This window comes from Podarcis bocagei (genome assembly GCF_964188305.1).
Source record: "Podarcis bocagei genome assembly, chromosome: 12".
In the NCBI taxonomy this organism is placed as follows: domain Eukaryota; kingdom Metazoa; phylum Chordata; class Lepidosauria; order Squamata; family Lacertidae; genus Podarcis; species Podarcis bocagei.
In genome coordinates this window covers 48,613,123-48,640,334 of record NC_138137.1, presented here as the reverse complement: position 1 = coordinate 48,640,334, position 27,212 = coordinate 48,613,123, and the positions used below count along the sequence as shown (strand labels likewise).

The 27,212-nt window shown below is 44.2% G+C and overlaps 2 long non-coding RNA genes across 5 annotated transcripts in view; one reads left to right on the top strand and one right to left on the bottom strand.

Annotated features, from left to right (window-relative positions):
- Nucleotides 1-572: 572 nt before the first annotated feature.
- Nucleotides 573-27,212, top strand: part of LOC308569748 — a 136,263-nt gene continuing 109,623 nt past the window's right edge. For 2 of the 4 annotated variants that reach the window (XR_014000796.1, XR_014000798.1), the window contains exons 1-3: nt 573-856; nt 4,431-4,520; nt 16,046-16,088. This is a non-coding gene — a long non-coding RNA (uncharacterized lncRNA). The remainder of the gene's footprint in view (nt 857-4,430; nt 4,521-16,045; nt 16,089-27,212) is intronic. The other 2 variants (XR_014000799.1, XR_014000797.1) reach the window with 2 other exon arrangements.
- LOC308569806 lies at nt 18,513-23,856 on the bottom strand. Its single transcript, XR_014000872.1, has 3 exons — nt 22,962-23,856; nt 19,645-21,018; nt 18,513-19,135 (listed from the first exon to the last, which is right to left on the bottom strand). It is a non-coding gene; the product is annotated as an uncharacterized lncRNA (long non-coding RNA).

Below are 27,212 nucleotides of genomic sequence, written 5' to 3'. Positions count from 1 at the left end.
ACAAAATAAAGCTGTGATTTTTTTTTTAAGAGCTCATTTTTCCTTTTATCTTTTGGGGTTTTGGAGTGGGTGGTGGACCTTTTTCCTGCACCTTTAAGATGCATTCCAATCACATTCCCCAATATCTATTTGTCGCCAAGATAACTAAAGCATCAAATGAAAACTGTGAATGTGATGGCTTATCTCAAATCTTGCATTTCTAAGCTCTGAGCCCTCCCCTCCATCCTAAGACTTGTGATAAAAATCACCAGGCCCGGAAAACTTGATAAAGTTGCAACCTAACAGCAGAATATTACACATGGGAGAGATGGATAATTCAGCCTGCAATCAGCAGTTCAGCTTTGCTCCACAGTAGTCCAACTGAAATTCACATGGACTGGGGCTTTTGCTGCAGAAAGGACTATATTGAGGAAAAGCAAGTGCAGGTATGAGACGTTATTTAGATCAGGGACAGGGAATTTTTGGGTCCTGCAGGTGTTACTGGTGCACCAGCTGAGCCAATCTGGCAATCCCATGCCCGCTGCCTTGTCCCTCACTGTGGGAGATTAGCAGCCAAATCTAACAAATGCATGTTCTTGCTAATTAACACGAGAAGGGGCTAATTCCACAGAGTTGATAGACCACAGAAATACAAGTGATGGAGAGGGCTCTGTGTGATGTCATTTCCCTCCTTTCCTGAAGAGGAAGGAGTATGTAGCACTTCCTGTTCCTCTCTCTCTCTTCCTTTCACCAACTTTGGATGCGGATCTCTGCTTGCTCCAGCATTAGGCAAATGGACCTGGAATTGGTTGTCCTGTAAATATAGGTATTTTGCCTGCATGGCTGCCATTGCTGTGAACCAATGCACGATTGCAAAGTAAGTAAATCTTATTTTTTAAGCTTCCTTCCCAGGTTGCTGCCTGATTCTTTGTTAAGGGTAGAAAGGGGGAAGCCATCTTACTTTGTTGCTGGACTTGCTGAAAACAAGCAGCTTAATTCCTATGCTTTTAATTCTGCTACCAGGGGTGAGATTTTAAAACTCTGTTCAACCCATGGCAACCTTACCCTAGAGGCCAAGTCGGGCACTCTCCTCCCAAACTATTAACTTCTCCCTCAGCCAGGAAGTAAGGGGCAAATAATTTCAGCCACATCGCAGGATGGGTGTTTTCATTTGCAGCCATTTTCCTAACAAACACTGAGAACAGGGCTTTGTGTAAGAGCGGTTGTACCCATTACACCAAATGGAAGGCTATTTAGAGTTCTGGTCTATACGCCTTCAGACTGAAAATTTTTATTTGAATTCTCCCAGGTCACACTGCCTCCTCATTCCATGCAGCGTGTAGAATACCTGACAATTTCTAAAAGGTTTTGGGAAGGGGTCATAGCTTGGTGGTAATGGAGGGCACACTTGTGCATGGAGAAAGCCCCAGACCCAATTCCTGGCATTGCCAGGTGGGCTTGGGAAATAATTGTTTTGATACTCCAGGGAGATGCTGCCACTCTGGGTAGACAGTTCTGGGCTCAATGGCTCAATGGTCTGACTTGGAGGAAGCTTCAGGTGTTCCCCCTGAGACCTCAGAACTATGTCAAAATACCTAATTATGACATAATTTAGAACAGGCATGGCCAAACTTGGCCCTCCTGCTGTTTTGGGACTACAATCCCCATCATCCCTGACCACTGGTCCTGTTAGCTAGGGATGATGGGAGTTGTAGTCCCAAAACAGCAGAAGGGCCATGTTTGGCCATGCCTGATTTAGAAATGAAAGAGCCAGGACAGGGTGATGACAGGTGTTGGATTAACTGGGGAGAGACTCTAGTCCCTCTTCAGACATGAATCTCATTGGGTGACTGTGGGCCACACTCAGCTTAATCTACCTCCCAAGGTGGTTGTGAGAATCAAATGTGAGGTTGGAAAGATGTTGCACACCACGCTGAGCTCCTTGTGGAAAGGCGGGAGTATAAATTTTAACAACAACAAATTCTTGTGAATTATTTAATTAACCTCTGGCACACCCAATTATCCTAAAGAATGTTTGCTTTAAATCTCCAAGGTGGTGTTTTCTTTTCATCTGAACATGTTACAGTCTAAGAGGAGGCAGGCAAGTATGTCTTATTTGCCTAGTGAAGTCTACAGTCCTTCTCCCGATAGTAGCTTTATGTATACTGGAATACTTTGTATGTGTCAGTGGTTTAGGGGACAATTTGCATACTTGGCTGGAGCTGATAGTGCTGGACTGCAACTACTATCTGTAAGGCCACAGGTTTCCCATCCCTGGTTTTTGCAGTCAGCAGAGTCAAGTGGCAAAGTTTCTTCTCCTAGACTGTACCACTTTAGGCCTCAGTGGTATTCTAATACCAACAGAAAGCGCCCTCCATGGATGGAGTGTGCACTTTAGAATTCCCCTGTGACATTTGAGGTTCTGGGGCAAGCAAGTCAACAACAGCAGCAGAGGTTGGACGGCCATCTGTCATGGATTCTTTAATTGAGATTCCTGCATTTCAGGGGGTTGGACTAGATGACCCTTGGTATGTCTTCCATCTCTACAATTCTATGATTCAGTGATCATAAATAGGACGTGTGAAACATCCCCGGACTAAGATGACCTCCAAAGTACTTCCCCAACCAGAATGCCTTTAGTTCTGTATAAAGTGTGTTTTCCGCAACATCTTAGGGTCTCCTTCCTTGAGAGCTGTTCAGCTTTAATGCCCTTCTTCAATGTCCATTACCTGATAACATTTATTCTTCAGTGACAAACACCGTTAAACCGGAAAACCGAGAAAGAAACCAAGGGATCTATTAAGAAGGCAATGTTATGTGTGATTATTCTTGGGTATTCTTTTTCTGACAGAAACGTCTTTTTGCGGCTGTCTCCCCATTGTCACGTTCCCCTCTTCGTCTTTCCTCTTTGTTGGGGATAAAGATGTCTTGTGTGATGTAGGCTGCTGCGAGTTCAGGAGCAAGAGACTTATGTCGCTTTAGTCCATGAATCGCAGCTCTTGTGCCTTTCCCCCACTCATAAAGAGTAGGGTTTTTATTATTACTATTTTTTTCCTCCCTGTGAGGCAAAGCTTTTTATATCAAACAGTATTTTCAAGAGGAATGAGATTGTTCGGGCAGTGGTAATAACGGCAAGGCTTTCTTGCTTTGGGGTTCATTTTTTTGCTTTACGATTACCCGCCTGAAATGGGTACCAGTCATATTTTGCAAGAGAGCCACAATTCTGAGGCTGCCACCACTGCCCTCATTAAGGTCAATTGATCATCCTTGCCTCAAGGAAATGGGGGGGGGGGAACCCCAACAAGAGATGGGTCACTGTGCACGATGGACTCAGCGAAGAATGTGGCCGGATAGAGAATCTTAGCTTTGTTGGGTTAGTTGGTCCGTGCAGACAAGTCTATCAACGAGAAATGTGTCATATACAGATTTCTGTTTAGTAGACCTTTCTGTCTTGGGCTTCTCGTTTATCATTGTCTCCCTGACAGGAGCTCTGCCCTGTTATCCTGACTTGTATGTCATTTATCAGTGTTAAGTACAACAAAAGAACATCCCTTTAAACCCTCTTTAACTTTTCACATGCTTCTACTGTTGAATAATGGTAGCTGTTGCCATTGGCCCAAATATCCCGTTTTGTTGCTTTTCCTTTCAGTTCTGTTAGCTGCACAATAATGGGCTGAAATGGCTCTAATAGCTCTTGGAAACCTAGCACATATATATGTATATTTCTGCATGAGTCATATACCCTCCCCCAGTTTTCTTTTTTAAACTTAAAAAAAGAAATGCAGAAGGACAGTATTCTTGCCAGAAAGCAATATTTTGTAGGCCCACCTAGAGTTGGCTATAAATATCACTTATAAGGCACATTAGTATTCATTACCACAACAGGGCTAAATAGTTCTTAAACAGGATAAAACAAATATTTGTACTTTAGTAGGACTGTGGAATGAATATTTGACATCCTGCAGCAGAATTATCGTGCGAGAAAATTCAGGTGGAATTCTTTTCAGGTATTGCACTTCCTCGCAACTTGGGCTTGTACTTTGAAGTTTTGCTTTTCACCCCGAAAGGCTTGGTAACAGAGTTTTTACTTTACAGTAGCATTCAGACTCAAAAAGCAAAATTGCGACAGAAAACACCCCCACCAATCACCTTCATTAAAGCATCATTCTTCCCTCTCCCTGCCAGAGATTTCTTACATGCTAGCCATGTTTTACATCCACCTGTTATTCATATACTCCAGGGGCAGTATTTTAGAAAATGGAATTATCCCTAGTTTTACCTGTTAGCATGCTGGGGAAATGTGTGCTAATTCTCAGCACTAAAAGCACTACCTCCGTCTGCTCCCTCTGTTGGGCTGAGAACACTCCTTTGCATTTAATTCCTGCTATTTTGAACAGTATAGTAAAGTACTTTGCTCTTTGCTCTCGCTCTCTGTGTGCGTGCGCAAACAGGCCTAAAAACACAGATGGAGAGTCGCCAACTTTACAACCGGACTTTGCAGCTGCGCCTTTCACAGGAAATTAATCTGAAGCCATTAGCAGGTGAGAATGTTTATCTCCATCCCAAGATAAGCTTTTTTTAAAAAAAAATTATTCAAAATTAAAACAAAACATATTATCCAGAAACATATCATCCCTATTTCCCACCATTTTTGCTGACACGTAGAACAGGGCTCAGCAAACTTTTTCAGCAGAAGGCCGGGTCCACTGTCCCTCAGACCTTGTGAGGGGCCGGACTATATTTTGAAGAAAAAAAAAAGAATTCCTATGCCTCACAAATAACCCAGGGATGCATCTTAAATAAAAGCACACATTCTACTCATGTAAAAACACGCTGATTCCTGGACCGTCCACGGGCCGGATTTAGAAGGCGATTGGGCTGGATCCGGCCCCTGGGCCTTAGTTTGCCTGCCCATGACGTAGAAGTACGAGGGTGGGACACTCGCTTTGGAGCACTCCACTTGCTTGGAGATGATCTAAAATGAGGAGGAAGGCAGAGGTCCGCCATCTTTCTTCCCAGCTCTATTGGTATGTTTGGAGCAGGGATGAAGGAACCTGTGGCCCTCTAGATACTGTTTGACTCCAACTCCCATCAGCCCCAGCCAGCATGGCCACTGGACAGGGATGACTGGAGTTGCAGTCCCTCAATATCTGGTGGGCCACAGGGCAGCCACCCCTGGCCTAGCAACTACCTTTGTGGTTTGTTCATGGAATGTAGATAAATATACAGTAATACCGCAGTCGTCTTTAACAGCTTGAGAAAACAGGGTCAGACGAAGCACGGAGAACAGTAGTTTTGCTCCATGGGGAAAGCATTGTTCTGTCTATTGCTAGCTTTAGACTTTTGTAGTGGAATGACTGATGACAGTGAGGTTCTCTGCTTGGGATGGAGCAACAAAATGATTATTTACACGGACAGGCTTAGCCCGGCTGCTAGCCTTGCAGCACTACCACCTTTTTTTTTTAAGTACTGGAAATCTTTTGAGAGCAGAATAATGATAGTGTTATTCTTAATGTATACTGGTTGGGACCAAGATATATACATTATGTATTTTTGTAAACCACCCTGGAAGCTCTGCTAAAGGCCAATATGGAAATCTCTAAAATATATGTATGTGTATTAATGTGTTGTGCTGAATTCAGTTTTGGAGTAAACCAAACAGCTATATTTCCCAGTGTGGCTTTCTGGAACAGAGCGCTTTGGGGGCTTTCAGAGCATCAATAGGAAAGGAAGGGTTGCTTCTGCGGGGAGGTTCTAAGTCAGTGTTTCCCAAACTTGGGTCTCCAGCTGCTTTTGGACTACAATTCCCATGGGCCTTGCTAGCTAGGGATGATGAGTTGCATTCCAAAAACAGCTGGAGACCCAAGTTTGGGAAACCCTGTTCTAATTCTCACTTTCTTGCAGGCATCGTCTACAAGATAGATTTCTCCTGCCTTTAGCCAGTGCTTGCAAAACGCTGTCTTCTTTCTCCTCTCTCTGCCATCTCTGTGCTCAGAGCCCTTGTGCCATGGTTCCTCAGTACCTGACAGTAAGGGATTTCAGCAGGTGGGTGGGACAACCCACCTGCCAATTATGTGATGTTGTAATGAGGTCCGGGTGGGTTGCCCCACTCAGCTGTCAAATTTGGCCAGTACAGAGGTACCTCGGGTTAAGTACTTAAATCGTTACGGAGGTCCGTTCTTAACCTGAACTGTTCTTAACCTGAAGTACCCCTTTAGCTAATGGGGCTTCTCGCTGCGCCGCCGGAGCATTTCTGTTCTCATCCTGAAGCAAAGTTCTTAACCTGAAGCACTATTTCTGGGCTAGCGGAATCTGTAACCTGAAGCGTATGTAACCCGAGGTACCACTGTATAAATCCATATAAATCTAATAGGACAACAGGGTCATTACCTATTGAAACTCTTTTTGGTATTGTTGTTGTTGCTGTTGTTACTCACTCACTCACTCTGGTTTTTAAAAAGATGTAAGTTCCTTTGGGTGGGCTTGGCATCAATTTTCATTTAAAGGTAAATCTACGTTATTTGTGGCTTGAAACTACAGAGGTACCTCGGTTTAAGAACGATTTGGTTTACAAACTCCGCAAAACTGGAAATAGTGTTTTGGTTTGAGAACTTTACCTCGGTCTAAGAACGGAATCCGAATGGTGGAAGGGCACTGGTGGCGGGAGGCCTCATTAGGGAAAGCATGCCTTGGTTTAAGACCGGACTTCTGGAATGGATTAAGTTCGTAAACCGAGGTACCACTATATACCTGAACCAAAATGTTCACATCCTTTGAAATACTCACTTCTCTTGATTTCACAATGCAGTTCTGCAACCAAGTAATGCATGAAAAAAGGCATGCCACAGGATAAATATCAGTAAAAAATAAAAATGCCTTATATTAGGGAAAACTGCTTGAAGAAAAATGTATATTAGGAGAAATTTGCACTCAAGTATTATTAGTTTTCATGAGAACTTTTTAAAAAACCCCACAATTTTATGTGAAAATGTAGAGAGCTGAACTTAAGACTGAAAAAACAAGAAACCAGAATTGACAGATTTGCCAATCCCTAGTGTATGAACATAGGTAAAAAAGGTAAAGGACCCCTGGATGGTTAAAAGTCAGGTCAAAGGTGACTATGGGGTTGCGGCGCTCACCTTGTTTCAGGCTGAGGGAGGCAGCGTTTGTCCACAGACAGCTTTCCGGGTCATGACTAAATCGCTTCTTGCACAACGGAACACTGTGACATAAGCCAGAGCTCATGGAAACGCCATTTATCTTCCCGCTGCAGCGGTACCTATTTATCTACTTGCACTGGCATGCTTTCGAACTGCTAGATTGGCAGAAGCTGGGACAGAGCAACGGGAGCTCACTCCATCACGGGGATTTGAAAGACAAACTTTCCGATCTGCAAGCCCAAGAGGCTTAGTGTTTTAGACAACAGCGCCACCCGTGTCCCTGTATGAGCATAACAATAAAATTTAGTATAGGTCCCCTATATGTGCTTTAATTCAGCACAGAAATCCAGAATTACAGGTCTTTGCACATTTAGCCATCCTCCTCCTTCCAGAATCACAGGACTACATATTCTCTCCATCTCCCTCTTTCCTTTAAAGTTGCTCTCTTTTGAGTTGCAGCTGTGAGTGGGAGCAACTAGAAGCATCACTGAAACAGGAGTGGGCAAGCAACTTTAATTAAACACCACTAGGCTGGAGTGCTGGGTTTTGTTATTCATGGGGCTTTTATATTATGCATTTTCATTTCGCCTACGAAGAAATAAGGTGCACGCAAAAATAGAGGGAAAGAACATTGAAGGTTATGAACCAAGCCAATTAAAACCAAAGTGAGGAAATTCAGACATTTAAAAAACTAACAAGTACTTTTCATCTTTAAAGTGCTCTATGAGCTCTAGCTAATTATGCCTGGTCATGTTTCCTACCAGGGTGGAGAAATGCTGTCTTAAAGCAAGGGCAGCTTAAGCACATTTTTGCTGCTTCTGATATCCCAGGACAATGGCTCCCAAACTCCCTTCAGTCTCATGTTTTCGTTTTTCATATTCAAGGGGCAGATTGAAGGCTGAAGGTGGAAAAAGGAAGCCAAATAATTGTGGTAAAATCAGGAGATTTTGATTCGCCCCTTTTCTTGGAATGCTAGTAACAGCAATGCAACATTCCTTAGAAAAATCGCTGATCCATTAGTACAGTGGTGCCTCGCAAGACGAAATTAATCCGTTCCGCGAGTCTCTTTGTCTAGCGGTTTTTTCGTCTTGCGAAGCAACCCTATTAGCGGCTTAGTGGATTAGCGCTATTAGCGGTTTAGCAGCTATTAAAGGCTTAGCGGCTATTAAAGGCTTAGTGGATTAGCGGCTAAAAGGCTATTAGCGGCTTAGCGGCTTAGAAAAAGGGGGAAAGCGGAAAAAAATCGGAACACTCGCAAGACGTTTTCGTCTTGCAAAGCAAGCCCATAGGGAAAATCGTCTTGCAAAGCAGCTCAAAAACGGAAAACCCTTTCGTCTAGCGGGTTTTCCGTCTTAAGAGGCATTCGTCTTGCGGGGCACCACTGTACTCCAAAATCCACAAATACTTCAAAATTGGGGTGGACTGAATGATGGAGCAAACCTTGTTTCCATACTACTGGACTACTTCTTGGACTGCTGCAATGTGTTCTATGTGGGGCTACCTTTGAAAGTGACCCGGAAACTACAACTAATACAGAATGCGGCAGCTAGACTGTTGACTGGGACCAGCCGCCGAGACCACATAACACCGGTCTTGAAAGACCTGCATTGGCTCCCAGTAGGTTTCAAGCACAATTCAAAGTGTTGGTACTAACCTTTAAAGCCCTAAACAGCCTCGGCCCAGTATACCCAAAGGAGCGTCTCCACCCCCATTGTCCAGCGTCAAGGGCCTTCTGGCGGTTTCCTCACTGCGAGAAGCCAAGTTACAGGGAGGGCCTTCTCAGTAGTGGCACCCGCCCTGTGGAACGCCCTCCCACCAGATGTCAAAGAGAACAATAATTACCAGACTTTTAGAAGACATTTGAAGGCAGCCCTATTTAGGGAAGCTCTAAGTGTTTGATGGACTACTGTATTTTAATAGTTTGTTGGAAGCCACCCAGAGTGGCTGGGGAAGCCCAGCCAGATGGACGGGGTATAAATAATAAATTATTATTATTATTTATATGGTCTGCATCTTATGACAACTTCAATCCATTATTTTTTTGTGTGTTCTTTCTTGAATACCCCGCTTTCTCCTCCCCCCCCCTGCATTACTTAACATACATTAATGTATGTTAATGATGAAGAATTCTGGAGAACTTGAATGCTGGCTCACTGCTTTGGAACTTTGTGCTTCATCCTAAGCAAGGCATTGCCCAACTCTGTGCAAGGGCGAAACTAAGCTTTATTTCACCCGGGTCAAAGACCCAGTTTGGCACACTCCCGTGTGCATTTGCGTACAGGCACACATAGGCTGGTGCCTCAATGGCTGCCCTCAGGTGGCTTCACCCAGGGCAGAAACGCCCCTGGCTAGACCCACCCCTCTGTAGCTATGGCTGTGCTGTGTTTTAGATTTTGTTTCTTACAGCTTCAATGCAGCTTTATTTATTTTTTTGTTTGTCGGTGAGCTCATACATGATGCAAACAATTGCATTCCTCTGTTTTCTGTTCCTTGCACCTGGAAACATCGTCCCTATTTGAAAGGTTGCTAACGGTGCTTGCCAGTTGCATGTGGCCCATCGAAAGCTTGAGAGCTCAGGTGCCTTTTCCCCCTTGAACTGAAGTCTGTGCTAAGAGAAGGCCCATTTTGTCTTCCTTTTTACCCCGGTTCCTTTTTGCGGGCGAGTGGGGTTGGAAGAAAGAGAATCGCAGCTTGCTTTAGACCAACTTTCTCCAAGCTCGCTGTGCAAAAATGTTGGTTCAGTTTTTTAAATAATGACCTCATAACAGTAGTATGTGGCCTTGTATTGACATTTGGAATGCATATAGGAGCATGCTGTTTATTGGATTGAGCTATCCACAGTTGTACTGTTCTGACCTTGAATTTTTCAATTGCATTTAAGTGCTCTAAGGAAGGCATGGGGAGAGGACTTCTGGCCCTCCAGATGCTGCCGAACTACAACTCCCATCAGGCCCAGAAAGCTTGCCCAATGGCCAGGGATGATGGGAGTTGTAGGTCAACAACATCTGGAGGGCCAAAAGTTCCTCACACCTGCTCTAAAGCAACTATTTGGATATGGGCATCTCTAAGAGGATAAGAAGAGTGTTGGTAGCCAATTGGTGGCATGGTTGCCCCAAGTAGCAGGTATCCTGGGAATTTGCAGCATGCCTAAGCAGGAATAGGAGGACAGCCCCTCCCCCAGGCCTAGGGGATAGTTGAGTATGTGTGAGGTGTGAGTGTGACTTGCTGCAGGTATACCATGAATTATGCACTAGAGAGATACTGCCTCTTATTTGACTTGGGGAATGTTTGCTGGAAAATCTTTGGTCAACACTGCTATGGCAACTAGTGTAGTAAAGGTAAAGGGACCCCTGACCATTAGGTCCAGTCACAGACGAGTCTGAGGTTGTGGTGCTCATCTCGCTGTATAGGCCAAGGGAGCCGGCGTTTGTCCGCAGACAGCTTCCAGGTCATGTGGCCAGCATGACTAAGCCACTTTCTGGCTAACCAGAGCAGCGCACAGAAACGCCGTTTACCTTCCCGCTGGAGCAGTACCTATTTATCTACTTGCACTTTGAGGTGCTTTTGAACTGCTAGGTTGGCAGGAGCAGGGACCGAGCAACGGGAGCTCACCCCGTCGCGGGGATTCAAACCACCGACCTTCTGATCGGCAAGCCCTAGGCTCTATGGTTTAACCCACAGCCCCACCCACGTCCCAACTAGTGTAGTACTATGGTGTAAAACTGGAGGTGTGAGCTAAGGGGTTCCTGGTTCAAACTTCCATCACACAACTGTATGTGCATGCATTGAAGAGGAGTAGGATTGTGGCAGCAGCTGTAATCTATCCTTATTCATTTCAAGTTCTGATATGAGGTTCTGTGCATACAGCAGGGCACGCACAGGGCTCTTGCTGCTAAGTGTTTGGGAACTGAGGAGGAAACCGGGTTCCTAATCTCCATTTTTAGGGCTGGAGTTCAATGCTCAGTGCTACTGCCCAGCTAACTGGAAACATTGCCCAAACCTGAATTTGGTTTCTGAGCTGTCATGAGATGTTAGCAATGCTGAGGACCAGAACCTGTTAAAATGTAAATAGAAATCATTAGGATGGCAGTTCCTGCATCTGGTAGCAGATTATATGAACAAAATGCTCATGGTACCAAGCATATTGCTACTTCCTCATGATGGGTGCTTGATGCAAGACTGACACAACCTGCGCTATTCACTTTTGCACTGAATAAGCTGTGGGATAGGATTCTTCCCCTTCACCGCCTCCTCAATCCAGCCCAGTCTCCCAATGGTCCAGGATTTCAGGAGTCCCAGGGCTTATGCAGGGTTGGTGTTTCCTTTTGGGAATAGGGCACAGGGGAGACTGCAGTGTCTTTGTGATGTATGGTGTATTTACACATATATACAACCTGAGCCTATGATGGAGGGGTTCACAGCATTAACGCCCCAAGAGGGTCTTGTTTCATGGTTGTAGCCTTGGATTCAAACAGAAATCAAACATCACGCTCTACCTCTCTGACTTTCCAGTCTGCAGCTTTTTCTCTAGGTTGCATCACAGCCAACTCTGTTCTCCCTCCCAGGTTTTGTCCTACCAACTATCTAAAAATTGGAGGAGGACCCCACTCCATTTCCAGTCTGGCTCAGAGCCCCCTTTCCTTTGCTCTCTTAATGGCCCATCACCTAGGCGATTACCTCAACGCAGCGAGCTAGCCTGGCTTATCTTTTAACACTTCCTAGGATTATAGGTGTCAGGCACCCACAAACTCATAACAATATAATGCACTATAAAGTCTACCCCAGCCCCCTTAGATGCCTGTGTTGCACTTAGTCTGGCGTAGTAAATTATTCAGCAAATATTTTGCTTTTCAAATTTACCCTGCATATCAAAAGGATGTGTTTAACTGATAAAAGCCTAACAGCTCCTTTGGAGTCAATTATCAGTGATGTACAAAGTATTTTCCAAATTACTACATGAGCCATAATGCATCCGAGGGATGCCTCTAATCTCTCTGTTGTTGGAAATCCACTTTGAATTGAATTGCCTAAATATGGATTGACCAGGGTGATAGCTTGCTCTGTAAATGGGCAGGATGTGCTCGTACCGAAATGCACAATCAAATAGGGGGCCATATTGTGTTATTCTGTGCTGTTATGGTCTATTAGGTAAATATTATCTTCCTTGTGGATTTGTTGTAGCTATACTGTATACACAGTTACCCGATAAGCCATATGGTCTTTCAGATAAATAAAATGTGTTTCTGGAAATTAGAAAGTGATGCAGCCCCAAAGCTGAATTGATCTCCTTAAGCCATAATGGCTCCAAGGAAGCCATTGGTGTAAAATACAATATTAGAAGAAGAAGAAGAAGAAACTCAACCCAACATTGCTATGCATTTTTACATGACCCTAAAATAGGTGTTTTTATCTTTTGTTTTGTGGGCTTCAAAATTCATCTGCTCCCAGTGAACAGATCACTAGCACACTCAGGGTTTGAACAGCATTAAGATATTTGAAGCATAGTTTAATTTTATTTACAGGTAGGTAGCCGTGTTGGTCTGCCATAGTCAAAATAAAAAAATTCCTTCCAGTAGCACCTTAAAGACCAACTAAGTTAGTTCTTGGTATGAGCTTTCGTGTGAAACAGAAGTACTTCTGTTTCAGTGTATCTGAAGAAGTGTGCATGCACACGAAAGCTCATACCAAGAACTAACTTAGTTGGTCTTTAAGGTGCTACTGGAAGGAATTTTTTTATTTTTATTTTATTTAATAGCTTTATTTAATAGCGCAGAACTGTGGCGTGATACATTGGAATGGGAAGTACAGTATTGTTGCTTTAAAGGTAAAGGTAAGGGTACCCCTGCCCGAATGGGCCAGTCTTGACAGACTCTGGGGTTTGTGTGCCCATCTCACTCTATTGGCCGGGGGCCAGCGCTGTCCGGAGACACTTCCGGGTCACGTGGCCAGCATGACAAAGCTGCATCTGGCGAGCCAGCGCAGCACACGGAACGCCGTTTACCTTCCCGCTGGTAAGCGGTCCCTATTTATCTACTTGCACCCGGGGGTGCTTTCGAACTGCTAGGTTGGCAGGCGCTGGGACCGAGCAGCGGGAGCGCACCCCGCCGCGGGGATTCGAACCGCCGACCTTTCGATCGGCAAGCCCTAGGCGCTGAGGCTTTTACCCACAGCGCCACCCGCGTCCCAATTGTTGCTTTACTCAAAGATAAAAAATGTGTAGGTTGTACCCAACTAAGTTATACTCAGAGTAGACCCATTGAAATCAAGCTAGTCGTATTCATTGATTTCAGTGGGTCTACTCTGAGTACATGGTCGTAACCAGTATTTATGTTGGGAGGGCAGGGCTCCCACCTAACCTGTTCCAGAACCGAGCTACCGAGCTGCCAGTTGCGTTCCTTGAATGTGCCACAACATCACCCAAGTGTTTCAATTTCAAATATTCTGATTATTCCTACTTTTAGTTAAATATTATTTCTTTATTTATTTGATGCTGCGGGGTGGGCGGCTGCCCCCATGTCTGAGTATGACCAACGCTGAATGCAACTCTGAGTTAGGATAAATAAGATACCTCTTATAAATCAAGTTACATAAGCCTCATTATGGGGAGTAATTTATTCTATGAAGTTGCTTTCAGACCACATTGGGCGGTTTGCTCACTGAGTCTGCTGTCATTCACCTCGGCTGCCTCAGGATCTCAGACAAGAGAAAGTTCTTTTCCATTTCCCACTATTTTATTATTTTGAAAACCACCACCACACACAGGGGATTGAACCTGGGGACTTCCGGGTGCAAATAAGTGCTCTGCTGCTGAGCTATGTTATTTTTCCAAGTAATGTTCCTTCTTCTTATGAGGAGGAGCAAAGGGCAATGTATATCATCAAAGCCCTGCTCTTTTACAAGTGAATACTTCTTGGCTTCGTTCTGGTTTCTGTGATATTGCCAGGTATTGACCTGGTACATTCACCTTAAAGAGACTCTCTCATATATATATATATATATATATATATATATATATATATATATGTGTGTGTGTGTGTGTGTGTGTGTGTGTGTGTGTGTGTGTGTGTGTGTAAAAGTTCTCCAATGCTCACTTTTGGGGATTTTGAAGGAATCATGCAATGCAGGTAGTAGTTCTGACTATGGATTAATTTTAGAAGCTGCAGAAGGGGAAATGTTCCCCAACCCTGTCCTAAGGAATACTTGGTTATTTCAAGTACATCTTCGAATCACAGAATTGTAGAGTTGGAAAGGACAACAAGGATACCTAGTAGTCCAATCCCCTGCGATGCAGGAATATTTTGCCTAACATGGGGCTCAAACCCACGATCCTGAGATTAAGAGTCTCACGCACTGCCGAGTGAGCTATCCCAGACTTACCTTGTTACATACATTTTCCTTGAAGGGTATGGACTCTGTTGGGCAGGGCGTGGTGGGATTTTTTTTTAACAGGGTGTGTGTGTTGGGGTGCTTAGAGCAGGGGTAGATAGATGGAGTTGTTTTCTTATTTTGCAGAGGCAGAAGAAAAGATAGGGTAGTTATCTCAATGAAGAAAATCTTTCCTACTTTTGAATAACGTCTTTCCAGATATTCTGTTCCTTGGTCCACATCATGTTCTTGATATCTCTGTTATAATTTATAATTTATATGCACTAAACAAAAGCACTCAAGAATATATTAGCACTCTTCTTTTTCAGTTGGTGCTGAACTTCCTAGGAGTATTCATTATCTTGGGTTGGTTTTTTTTAATTAGGTAACAGGCTGTTTAATTGACAGGAAACCCTTAAATTCTCCCTCTCTGTATTTCAGAGGTATAAAAGAAGTTTCCTTAAACCTATAAGAAAATTGCAATTTGTAGATGTGTTGCAAGAACTCCACCAGACGGAAAGGGATTACATTTTTTAGTATACAATTGGGAACTCCAATGTCAGAATTTCCTTTATGAAAGGAAATTGGTCTTGGTCTTAATGACCAAGAGAATTATTTTTATAAAAAAGAAGTATTATCATGATCCATGTGATTAGAATAACCCATATTGCAGTGCTTGGGAATGTAAGTGGGTGCCTGAGAAGTGTATCAAAGAGGCAAAAGATTCCAAAATTTAATAATCAGGCCCAAACTAACCACCCATCATTTTAAATAAGTCTGTGCCTAGGTCTGCAAAGCCTCAGAAAATAGGTCTGCAGAGCCAGACTCAAATGGCCCACCCCTTCATCCCCATTGCAGTGTGTGTGTGTGTGTGTGTGTGTATACAAAGCTAGGTATCACCATGGCCACGCCACAGGTGGTTTTAGGGTAGTGTGACCCATTCAGCCACATTGGGGACACTGAAACAACGGTGTAGAATGGAGCCATGAGAGAAGTGTGTGAGAGGCAAATTTTAGCGTTGTCCAGGGCGTTGCTGAAATTTGAGCACCCGAAGTCCGCCACTGGCCATGCCGTTCTGTAATGGAGGCTGTGTACACACGATACCTTTAAAGCACATTATTTCTCTCAAAGGATCCTGGGCAATTTAGTTTGCCCCTCCATAGTTACAATTTCCAGCAACCCTTGACAAATTGCAGTGCCCAGAATTCTTTGAGAAGAAAATGTGCTTCAAGTGTGTGGAGCCACAGACTGAGGGTGACAAATGCTAGCTTACAAAGGCACCCAGTTCGTGGCTAGGCTGAGATTTGTACTACGGATTTCTAGGTTATGCTCTTAATGAGTTCATTTACGGTAGTTGGGGGACCTCAGGCTGGGGGTCGGTGGTGAGCAAATGCAGCCTTCCAGGTCTTCCTACCTGGCCCTCAGCCTGCTTTCCAGACAACACACCTTCCTGAGCCTCACAACATTGCTTTGCACCCTCCTAATGTGTTTTTACTGGAATGCATCCTTGATCTATGATTATGCCTCTTGTTTTCCTGCAGGGAGCGATGTGTTAGTGTGAAGGAACAAGCCTGTTGTGCAAAGGTAAGTTTCATATTTATAGCTCTGTTTACTTTTGCCTAGGGAGGGTGGGTTAAACCACAGAGCCTAGGCCTTGCCGATCAGAAGGTCGGCGGTTCAAATCCCTGCGACGGGGTGAGCTCCCGTTGCTCGGTCCCTGCTCCTGCCAACCTAGTTCTAAAGCTCGTCAAAGTGCAAGTAGATAAATAGGTACTGCTCCGGAGGGAAGGTAAACGGCGTTTCCGTGCGCTGCTCTGGTTCGCCAGAAGCGGCTTAGTCATGCTGGCCACATGACCCAGAAGCTGTACACTGGCTCCCTCGGCCAATAAAGCGAGATGAGCGCCGCAACCCCAGAGTCGGTCACGACTGGACCTAATGGTCAGGGGTCCCTTTACCTTTATTTACTTTTGCCTATGGCCCTGCCCTCAACTGACATTTGGCCCCAGAAGGAAATGTGACCCCCCAGACTAAGAAAGGCTCCCCAACACCCCTGATTTAGAAATAGAGTGATACCTCAGGTTAAGAACTTAATTCGTTCTGGAGGTCCGTTCTTAACCTGAAACTGTTCTTAACCTGAGGTACCACTTTAGCTAAAGGGGCCTCCAGCTGGCGCCGCGTGATTTCTGTTCTCATCCTGAAGCAAAGTTCTTAACCCAATATACTATTTCTGGGTTAGCGGAGTCTGTAACCTGAAGCGTCTGTAACTCGAGGTACCACTGTAGAAGAGAGGCCCTACACTATAGAACAAGGCAGCCTGAACTCTTTGTGCATTTTGTTTGCCAGATATGCTCACCAGTCTCCTTTGTCTGTCCCCGCTATGTTGATAGTTCTCAGCTAGGCACTTCCTTTTAATGTTTTCCTCTCCCTCCCTCCCCCCTTCAGTTTCAAAGGTGTCTTTGTGCACGTATGGCTAAATTAATTTCTGTGACACACATTGCTGAAATGTAAACATGGTGCCACTTTGATTTCCCATGAAGATAGAACACATGCTGTTTCAGAAAAGAACATGCAAGATTGCAGGGAATTGTGGAAATCAAATGCTAATTACGAGTCCAGATGGGGGAAGATGGAGGGAAAGAAGAAAATAAAAGGAAGAGAAACAAAAGATGAAGAGAAGGACAAATCTCCTTTCCCGACTATTCTGTGCAACTGTCAGTCATTTCTGAATATCCAAAAGAAAGTCATCATCAGTAGAGGGGTTATTCCATTAGGGAAAAATCCCACTCCTGTGCCACATAAAATTATACTTCAGCATTACTTATATAAGGGCCACCATGTTTCGTTTTATTTAAGTCTGCTCTTTGCTTCACAAGGGATCCAGGTGTTCTGCTTGGCAAGAGACACATCCAAATAACGGTTGACTTCCTTACTTATGTATGCATTTATTTATTGGTAGGGGAGCACCCATTGCAATTTCTCCACCTCAGTAGCCCTTGGTGCAACCTTAAATCTGTGTTTTGCTCAGCACAGCCTGGTCCGGTTAAGGCTAAACAACAACAACTGTATTTTTCCATCTTCTCACAATCTGCATGTTGTTTGGCTTTGTCCAGTAGTGGCCGTGACCTTGGAACTGGTGGGGCCAGAGCTAATGAGAGGTGGAGTCTATTAATTCCAGCTTTGCCCCTGTCATCTTCCCTGCTGAGTTCTACAAGGGCAACAACACTGGGAGGAGAAGGAGAAGGAAGATTGTTCTTGTTGTTCTTATTGTGGATAAGCAGTGCCACCACTGCAGTGGACTGGCGGTTAGTAGGAGGGCAAGCCCAGAGCATATGGCAGCAATCTAATCTGAATGTCACCAGAGCATGGGCCAGCTACTTCTAGTCCAGGACGAGAAGAGTTAAGCCTGCTTTGAACAGGATTAGGTTTCAAGCACTGACTTAAAGTGATGGGTTTGCGGGTGGGCAGCAAACACACACAACACCCTAAGCTCCCCCTTCTCCATTTCATTATGCTTTGTTACTCTCAGTGAAAATAAAAAAATTCCTTCCAGTAGCACCTTAAAGACCAACTAAGTTAGTTCTTGGTATGAGCTTTCGTGTGCATGCACACTTCTTCAGATACACTGAAACAGAAGTTGCCAGATCCTTCTATATAGTGAGAAGGTGGGGAGGGGTATTACTCAGAAGGGTGGTGGGAATGGGAGATTGGCATTCCCATTCCCACCACCCTTCTGAGTAATACCCTTCTGGCATTCCCATTCCCACCACCCTTCTGAGTAATACCCTTCTGGCATTCCCATTCCCACCACCCTTCTGAGTAATACCCCTCCCCACCTTCTCACTATATAGAAGGATCTGGCAACTTCTGTTTCAGTGTATCTGAAGAAGTGTGCATGCACACGAAAGCTCATACCAAGAACTAACTTAGTTGGTCTTTAAGGTGCTACTGGAAGAAATTTTTTTTATTTTGACTTTGGCAGACCAACACGGCTACCTATCTGTTACTCTCAGTGAGTTGGAGAAAAGTCTGGGTTGGGAACCCAGCTAGCCTGGGCTTCTGAATAGCATTGGGGAGTCCCCAGAAGGCTTGTGTATGTTTGGCGCCATGTCATCTGGGATGGCAAACCATGGGCAACATTCTCTCTGGTTTGCTTCAAGCAAGCCAGCTTCAAAGCGTGAGTTATAAAGCTGGCTTGTGAAACTAACCATGGTTAGTGTTATCTGAAGTTCGCCTTGTCATCTAAGCCAGCAACTATGGTTAATGAAAACCAGAAAGATCGGCTGTGTGGGGATAGGAAGGAGTTTGAGTCTGGAGCTTCCTGCTGCATGGTTTAGCATGATGTTGCAAACATATAGCAAGAGCACATGTGCAAGAAAGAGGTTAAAGAGCCTTTTCCTCTGCTTTCGCTGGCATGGTTTTGACTTAATGGGCAGAGACATCAAACCATTGCTGAAAGCAAGATATCGTTTCTGTTAAATAATAGCCTTGCCTATAAAGACAGGAACCTTTACAGCTGTGTGGCTTGATTGGGAAAGATCTGGAGTGCAGTATATTCTGTAGTCTTTTTGTTGTTGAAAAAAAATCATTCTTGAGCGTCTAGCTAGTATTGCCAGTTGATTTCTGTATGGACTCTTGGGAGACAAAGAAAGAAACATAGTGGAGATTTGAAGTTTTAATTCATATGCCCTTGATGATAATTCCCCATCAAACAATCCAGATTTCCCCCCTTTAGTTGATGCTACATTCAGCAAAGGCATTTTGTAATTGTGGGGGAAAGATCACCTCATTAAAACAAAAAAGCACTCTGCTTAATTCTGAGCTGCTTCCTTTAAGCAGAACTATTGTGCCTGATGGCTGGGAGCCTTGATTGCATCTCTTCAGAGGGGAACACCCTGATTTTGAACTACATCCTGGGTCTCCTCCCTTCCCTGCCCCCCCCCCCCGCGCTTGTCTTTTTCCTGATTTGCAAGTCAAAGAGTCGAGGTATATTCTTGCTTGCAATGGGTTTACTTATTTCTCAATGGTAGGTGATTCTCCCACCCCCACCCCCAGGGACTGTAGCTAAACATATCACCTCCCCTCCCCCCTCTGCCTGCTTTTTTCTCTTCAGAAATGCTGCAAAGTTTTGCTGATCACATACTCCTCGGTTCTTGAGGTCCACCCCCCTTCAAACTCCTGTGGAGAGAGAGATTGCGGCGAGAGTTATTCCTCCTGACCTCTCCTGAGCTCCCATTGAGCTAAAGGTCAGGGGTCATTTTCTCAGACTCCCCATAGAGGAGCGAACCAAAGGTCATTCCTTTAACTCACTCCAAGTGGGATGTGATGATGATGATGGTCTCTCTCTTCCTCTCTCTCTTCTCTCTCTCTCTCTCTCTGTATGTGCGTTTGTTTGTTGCAGTATTAGTGTTGTGTTTTGCTGTTACTGCAAACCTGCAGCCATTGAAACAGGTATGCAACAAGACAAACATGAGAGAAAATGCCAAAAATAAAAATGGCAAGTTCTGAAAACAATAAAACCGTTCCTACAAACCCTTAAAAAAAATAGGAACTCATCGTTACAGATGTACAATTAATGCCCCATGAACGACTGGGTCACACCTCAGAGCAAGCCTTGTTAAACGAAAACAGGTTCAGTAGGTTCAGTAAATACAGACTGGGCAATGTTCATCTGAGAACAGAGAAGCCATATTCCTTTTTATGTCCCCCTGATCTCTTCCATTCTAAACAACACATTCATAGCCAGCCCCCCCTCTTCCTTCGTTTCTTCAAATGGGATGGCTTGGCCTTTTCTGTGTCTTACAAAGGGAGTTGTTATGGGGCTATGTCTTCTTTCCGCCCCCCCCCCCTTCCTGGATTATATTTGCTTCCCATTCAGCAAACCTGTGAGTCTCATGCTGTCCCATGAAGAAATTTTTCTGGCTTCCCTTGGCATGAATGGTTTTCCTTTTTTTTAAAAAAAAAAACAACTTCCTATGAAGGAAGACTCATCATCATCACCACCATCATCAAAGGAGCACCCCTCCTTTCAGAAATAATAATTGCCAAACTGTTTCCCCCTCCTCTTTGCCTTCATATGTAAAGGGAAGAAACGAAGGGAAAGAGGCTGGTATTCCTTGATTTCTTTGGAATGTCTGAGTGCAGGCCAGCCATTATTTCCCAGTCTGGATTCCTCTCCAGAAGGAGGGTAGGAATGCTTGTTTCCTCTGATCCCCTCCTTACCAAAGAGAATGGACAGGCTCTGTCAATGCCATGGCTGCCTCTGAGGCTGCTCCTTCTCCTTGACCCGTCCCTCTTCCACACACATATATGTGAAGAGATCTCTTGGGCCTCTCCCCCCACTCCTGAATAAATGGAGAGAGAGAGAGGAACTAATCACAGGGCATTAATTACCTGAGGAGGGCAACTTCTCTCTTTTTTCGGAAGGACACAATGACTAAAAGGGAGAGAGGCCTTTGTTCCTTCCGTGAAGCCTGTCCTCATTTTGACAGAAGCGACCAAGGCAGTCTACGTTGGGCTGTGGAGAGAGATTGTGGTGGCAAATAGGTTAAAATATGGTATTTGGCCTGACTGCTATGGTCAAAAGAAATGTTCTGCTTGACTAGAACGAGAGCAGGGGAATCAGTCACATTTCATAGTATAACAGCTTAATTCCTGTTTATTTTTGATCTACAGAACTGTGTCTACAGAGAAAATAATATGGTATAGCACAGCAACCATTTTAGGCACGTCCAATATGTGCATGACGCACACATGCACGCATGTGTATCACACCGAACCCGGAAGTCACCCAAAAACATCACAAAAAAGAGGCAGAATGGGTTGGGGCAGGGGCAGAACAGGTTGTTTGTGTATAATCGGAACATCCATCGAAAGAGCCTGCAATTTCTTGCAGGTGCACAATGACCCGGAACACAACCCCTGTGTAAACAGGGAGTTGCCTGTATGGATTTGGCTAATGGTAGTATTATAAAAGAACATTTTGGCCCCTTTCTCACCTTCACTGCATATGTTGACTCATTGACCTAGTTCGCACACCATGGTTAAACCACAGTTAATGGTTTGCCACGAATACACCAGACTGAACTGCTTTGCTGTTTCCTATTTGCAGTGGGAGGAAACAGATCATGGCCCCTAGCTTAGCGTTCTGTCCAAATCAGGAATCATGGTTTGTTTCATGCCAGCAAACCATGATCTGTAGCCAAGGTTTGGTCTTCGTTTACTGACCGTAGTTAATAAGAGTGAAACAAACCATGATCCCAAGTTTGGAAAGAATGCTAAGACCGTAGTTTGCTTCTGCCTAGCTTGAACTGGAGCAAAGTGGAAGCAATACACTCATGCATGATAAACCATGGTTTGTCCCCTCCAAATAAGCGGGCCTATGGAGGCCATAAAATAGGGATTTGTAGGAGGGGCATTGTGTCAGGTGAATGATTTATGCAGGTGAGTGCTAGATAGACATGAGGCAGCAGTAGAATATCAGAGATCAGAAGATTGCAGTAGTTGAGGCGAGTGATGATCAAGGTTGGAGAGGGAGGGAGAGAAGTGCTATAGTTTTACAATACTGCAAAGCAACATAACCTGGGAATGGATCGAATATGGAGAACAAAGTGCAGAACGGAGGCATCAAGGCTGTGCACCTGTTCAGCAGAACGGATGGTAATGTCAATTCAAAGTAGGAGCCCTAGTGAACTATGCGAGTAGTGCAACATGGTAGTAAGTAGGCACAGCAAGACCGGTAGTGTAAACACCCATAAGGTAAAGGTAAAGGTACCCCTGCCCGAACGGGCCAGTCTTGACAGACTCTGGGGTTTGTGCGCCCATCTCACATCTATTGGCCGGGGGCCAGCGCTGTCCGGAGACACTTCCGGGTCACGTGGCCAGCGTGACAAAGCTGCATCTGGCGAGCCAGCGCAGCACACGGAACGCCGTTTACTTTCCCGCTGGTAAGCGGCACCTATTTATCTACTTGCACCCGGGGGTGCTTTCGAACTGCTAGGTTGGCAGGCGCTGGGACCAAGCAGCGGGAGCGCACCCCGCCGCGGGGATTCGAACCGCCGACCTTTCGATCGGCAAGCCCTAGGCGCTGAGGCTTTAGCCCACAGCGCCACCCGCGTCCCTAGTAAAACACCCATAGAGAGGAGCAATTGATCTCTGCAGAGAATGAGCTGCCCCTAGTGGCTATTGAGTCCAAATTCCATAGTGTCAAACTTGCTAATGATTTTCAGTTCAGTAACTTGCTTGTTCCCCGTGCTCGGCTTGAATACCTATAAGTTAAGCAGCTATCAGAAAATACGTCACAAATCTTCATAGATCATTATAAGTCTTCAGGACTGTAAAATCCTATAAATGGCGGCTCTTAAAGCTACATACAGTTCAGAGAAGTGTGTGTGTCTGTGCTTGCAGAACAGTATTATGAAATGCAGAATCGGTAGGCATTTTACATTGCAATGAACTCACATATTTTGAGTGCCATGGTGGGTATTTGTGTCTGTGCATTGCATGGTGTCTTGAACAAATCACAGAAGAGGCCTTTCCCCCCCACACTAATCGTGTTTTAGTTAAGTTATTGTCACACAATTGTTTGTTCAGAATTATGCTGTGAGTTTTATCCATTGTTGAGATTCTTTTCTTCTTCTCTGGAATGGAAAGTACAAATCCACTTTTAAAATGCTGAGATCTTTTTACTTCTCCCAGAAAACTTTTTTTTTTATCAGTCTAAGAGGATAAGAAATTCATTAGCTTAAGTTGTATGATTCTACCAGCTCATTAGAGAGCTGTGTGCTTTTCGGTTTGAGGATGCCTCCCAGCTCTACATTGAAGCTGTCAAAGTTAAGGATGAAGGTATGGGACCACTTAACCATCCTATGAGGCAATTTCTTATTTTTAACTATGCAGACCAAAGGGTTCATTAGATTAGCTTAATGAATAGTTATGGGCCTGATGTACACTCCTCCCCCTCCATTCATTACTGTCTAATTGCAACCAAAATACACAATTGCCAAAAAGAGCCACCCCAAGAAAAGAAATAAAATGTAAATTTCAGTTTATTGACAGTAATTATGTTTTCAGAGCTACAGTTCTTAAGTTTTCTTTCATAACCAGGTAACACAAACATTTTGATTTGAATGTCAACACCTCAGACCTGTAAGAGTTCTAAACAGTTGAAAAACATGTACATCCCTACACAAACCAGTAATTATTTTTACACAGACCTGGAATGATTACATCCAGAATCTTCCATTCTGCTTGCAGTATTATGAAGTACTTGGTAATTTATTTTAATCTCTAGCATCTGAAAAGTCGCTACTGGAAAAGCAGATTTTTTATAAAATGCATAGATGAAAATACGCACACACACGCGCGCACGCGCGCGCGCACACACACACACACACACACACACGTGTGTGTGTTCATTCCAGTTGTGCTTTGACAATCTTCACAGTTTTGGTCAATTTATGTATCATCTGGAAAGTTCAAAATAGGGCAATTGGCCCCAAAATACATTCTGAAGCATCCTTAGTAAATCTTCTTTCACTCATGGAGAGAAACAGAGGCACTCAGGTGGAATTTCTCTGAGATTTCTCAGCTGTGGGCCAGGGCATCACCAGAGATAACCTCTGGTATCTTTCCTTCAAGTGGTAATGTTAAGGCAAAGATGAATGATTGCTTTTCATTCCCCCCTAAAGATATGAAGTCGAAGATAATGCCCTGTGGCAAGATTTATATAACTATATTATTGTACAGCACATGTGTTTATGTGGAACATTGTGGGTACCCTCCCTGTCTAAAAAAATGATTTTAGATATTCTCTGTTGTATTATTCTAATTTTCTTAGATAAGATAAAAATGTGTTATACAGAAACATGTTTCTGGTTGAATAAATCTTTAATCACCATCTGGGCTTGGCTTCTGGCAACTCTCTGTGTCTCTCTCCTCCCTCTGCAGCCAAGCACTTATAGTGGACAGGTGACAAAGAGCACTTCCTTTCTTAAGGTAAAGTAAAGAGACCCCATACCATTTGGTCCAGTCGTGACCGACTCTGGGGTTGCAGCGCTCATCTCGCTTTATTGGCCGAGGGAGCCGGCGTACAGCTGGTCATGTGGCCAGCATGATTAAGCCGCTTCTGGCGAACCAGAGCAGCGCATGGAAACGCCGTTTACCTTCCCGCTGGAGTGGTACCTATTTATCTACTTGCACTTTGAGGTGCTTTCGAACTGCTAGGTTGTCATTAGCAGGGACCGAGCAACGGGAGCTCACCCCATCGCGGGGATTCGAACCGCCGACCTTCTGATCGGCAAGTCCTAGGCTCTGTGGTTTAACCCACAGCGCCACCCGCGTCCCTTTCCTTTCTTATACCAACACAACTATGGAAGGTGCGTGCCATGGAAGGGCTGAACGTAGAGGAATGGGGGGTGAAACCAGCTGGGGAACCACCAAGGGAAGAGAGCTGAAAGTCTGGGGAGTGGTATTGGGACAATGATGAGTGGTCACAGGGAAGAGGAGGTGTCAGGAGCTGAAGAGGTAACACAGCATAATGAGCTGGAGAAGTGTCTGGCAGAGAGAAGTCCAGAATTGGAGGCAGAAGCTGAAGCAAGGGAGGAGGGAGGGAGACCAAGAGGCAGAGAAGAGACATGGGTGTCTTCCCCCTGCTGCTGTTGCAGCAAGCTCCCCCCCACCTCTGGTCTCCCAGAACCAGAAGAGGCATGAAAAGGGCAGAGGACAGGTTGCCTTCATGTAGGCACAGTCTCCAATTGCTTGGGATAAACCCTGGAAAATAAGGGGACTTAGGTGGCTGTGGGGAGGCAGGGACTTTCTACCTGCAACTGATCCATGGGTTCGAGACCAACCGGGGATGAGCTGCTGTGCATATTAGGCCTGACACTCTGCCAAGTCTGCACAGATCATGTTCTTGCTAATAAAGAGTGCACACTTCCACAGTGGCGTCTACTGCTAGTTCTTGACAATGCAGGAACCATGTCTTTTTCACTTGGCATGCTAGGCATGGGAAACCTGTGGCCTTCTGTATGTTGTTGAACTTCAGCTTCCATTGCCCCTGATCATCTACCATGCACAGGGCTGGATTTAGGTTTGATGAGGCCCTAAGCTACTGAAGGTAATGGGGCCCTTTATATGTCCAGCTGTACTTTGTCAACAACAAATTATCGCTGTTTTTTGTGTTGAATATATGCTATATGGTAATTTATGGACCTAATAGGTATCTAAAGCCATTTGCACATAACAAATAGGAGCCTACACAACACAAAACACTGTTGCTGTATGTAGGTTTTATTTTATTTGTTTTTTATCTTATATTTTGGAAATGTACATCCAATTTTTTTCCTTTAATTTTTTTGTGGGGCCCTAAGCTATACGTAAATCTGGTACTGACCAAGCAGGTGGGGAGTAGTGATCCAACACCACTTGAAGGGGTGCTGGTTCAACACCCCACTATAAGTTATTGAACCTTCTGAAAGAAAATATATTTTTCAGTGTATAAGACTATATTTTTTCCTACATTTTTGAAGTTTAAAATAAGGGGTTGTCTTATACAGGGACAGTGCATAGTGCATTTTCTTCATTTTGAGCCCCCCAAAATAGGGGGCGTCTTATACACGGAAAAATATGGTAAACAGTATCCCGTTTCTTAACATTTCCTGGCATCCTTACCAGCTATGAAATACAGCAGAGTGGTGTCTGCGAAGACTCAGGCGGTTTTAAAATTGTAGGTTCTGCTCAAGTGAGTATGATACGGTTTCTGATCTCCATTTGTTTCCATACACCCATAGACAATTTATTTTCTTTGTTCTCAACTATGTGTTTTCAGGACAAACATCACATCACATGATGCTCAGTAAACTATTAGCATCCCAAGGAGAATACCACTAAAATTGTAATTACCGCAGCAGTTTGTATTAAAGAATCAAAACAGCAAAGCATTTCAAAAGCAGACCTCTGATTTTTAATGTGTTATGTTTTAGATTGCGAAAGCATAGCTGTTTCGACATCACAATGGAGGGGAACAACTAGTCACAATTAACCAAGCTCTTAAGCAACGTATGACACCTTTTGTATTTCCACCCCACCCCAAATGATTATTTCTGTAGTTTTGTGGCTAAGCATAAACACATTATAAAATACGGAAAATCATTCAGCAAGCAGTGATGGAGGAATAAATGTGAAAGTTTGGCAATATGTCTCCTCAAAATTATGTCTCGCAGAGTTAAATAGGGCTTACTGCCAGGTAAATGGATCTAGGATTCTAGCCTAAAAGTCTGTAAAATGCATTGTTTTATCATAATGAAAACCATTTTGACCAATGATATTGTGATGAGCTCCATATGAAAGTGATAGTACACTGGAATAGTCTAAATATACTTAATTGATGCACTGGGTTAACAATCTGGAAGAACGGAGTATTTTTTCAAGTCCACAATTTTGCATTTCATTTCATTCTACGTTTCAGCAAAAAAAATGGCTTCAGACCTTTTCCCCTTCAGCATGCTAGTGAAAATTCCAATAGCACACATTAGTTTAAAAACTAGGCTTATGACAGAATAACCAGTTGGCTGACAACATTTCAGCCTGGTGCTCCCCATTCTGATTGGTTACGTTGCATAAGGAAGGATGACGCTGGATTGGCCGGCTTTGCAGCTGTTGCTATGACTCTGCTGTTGCTAGGATCGCTGCTGTCTCCAAGCCCTGCAGGAA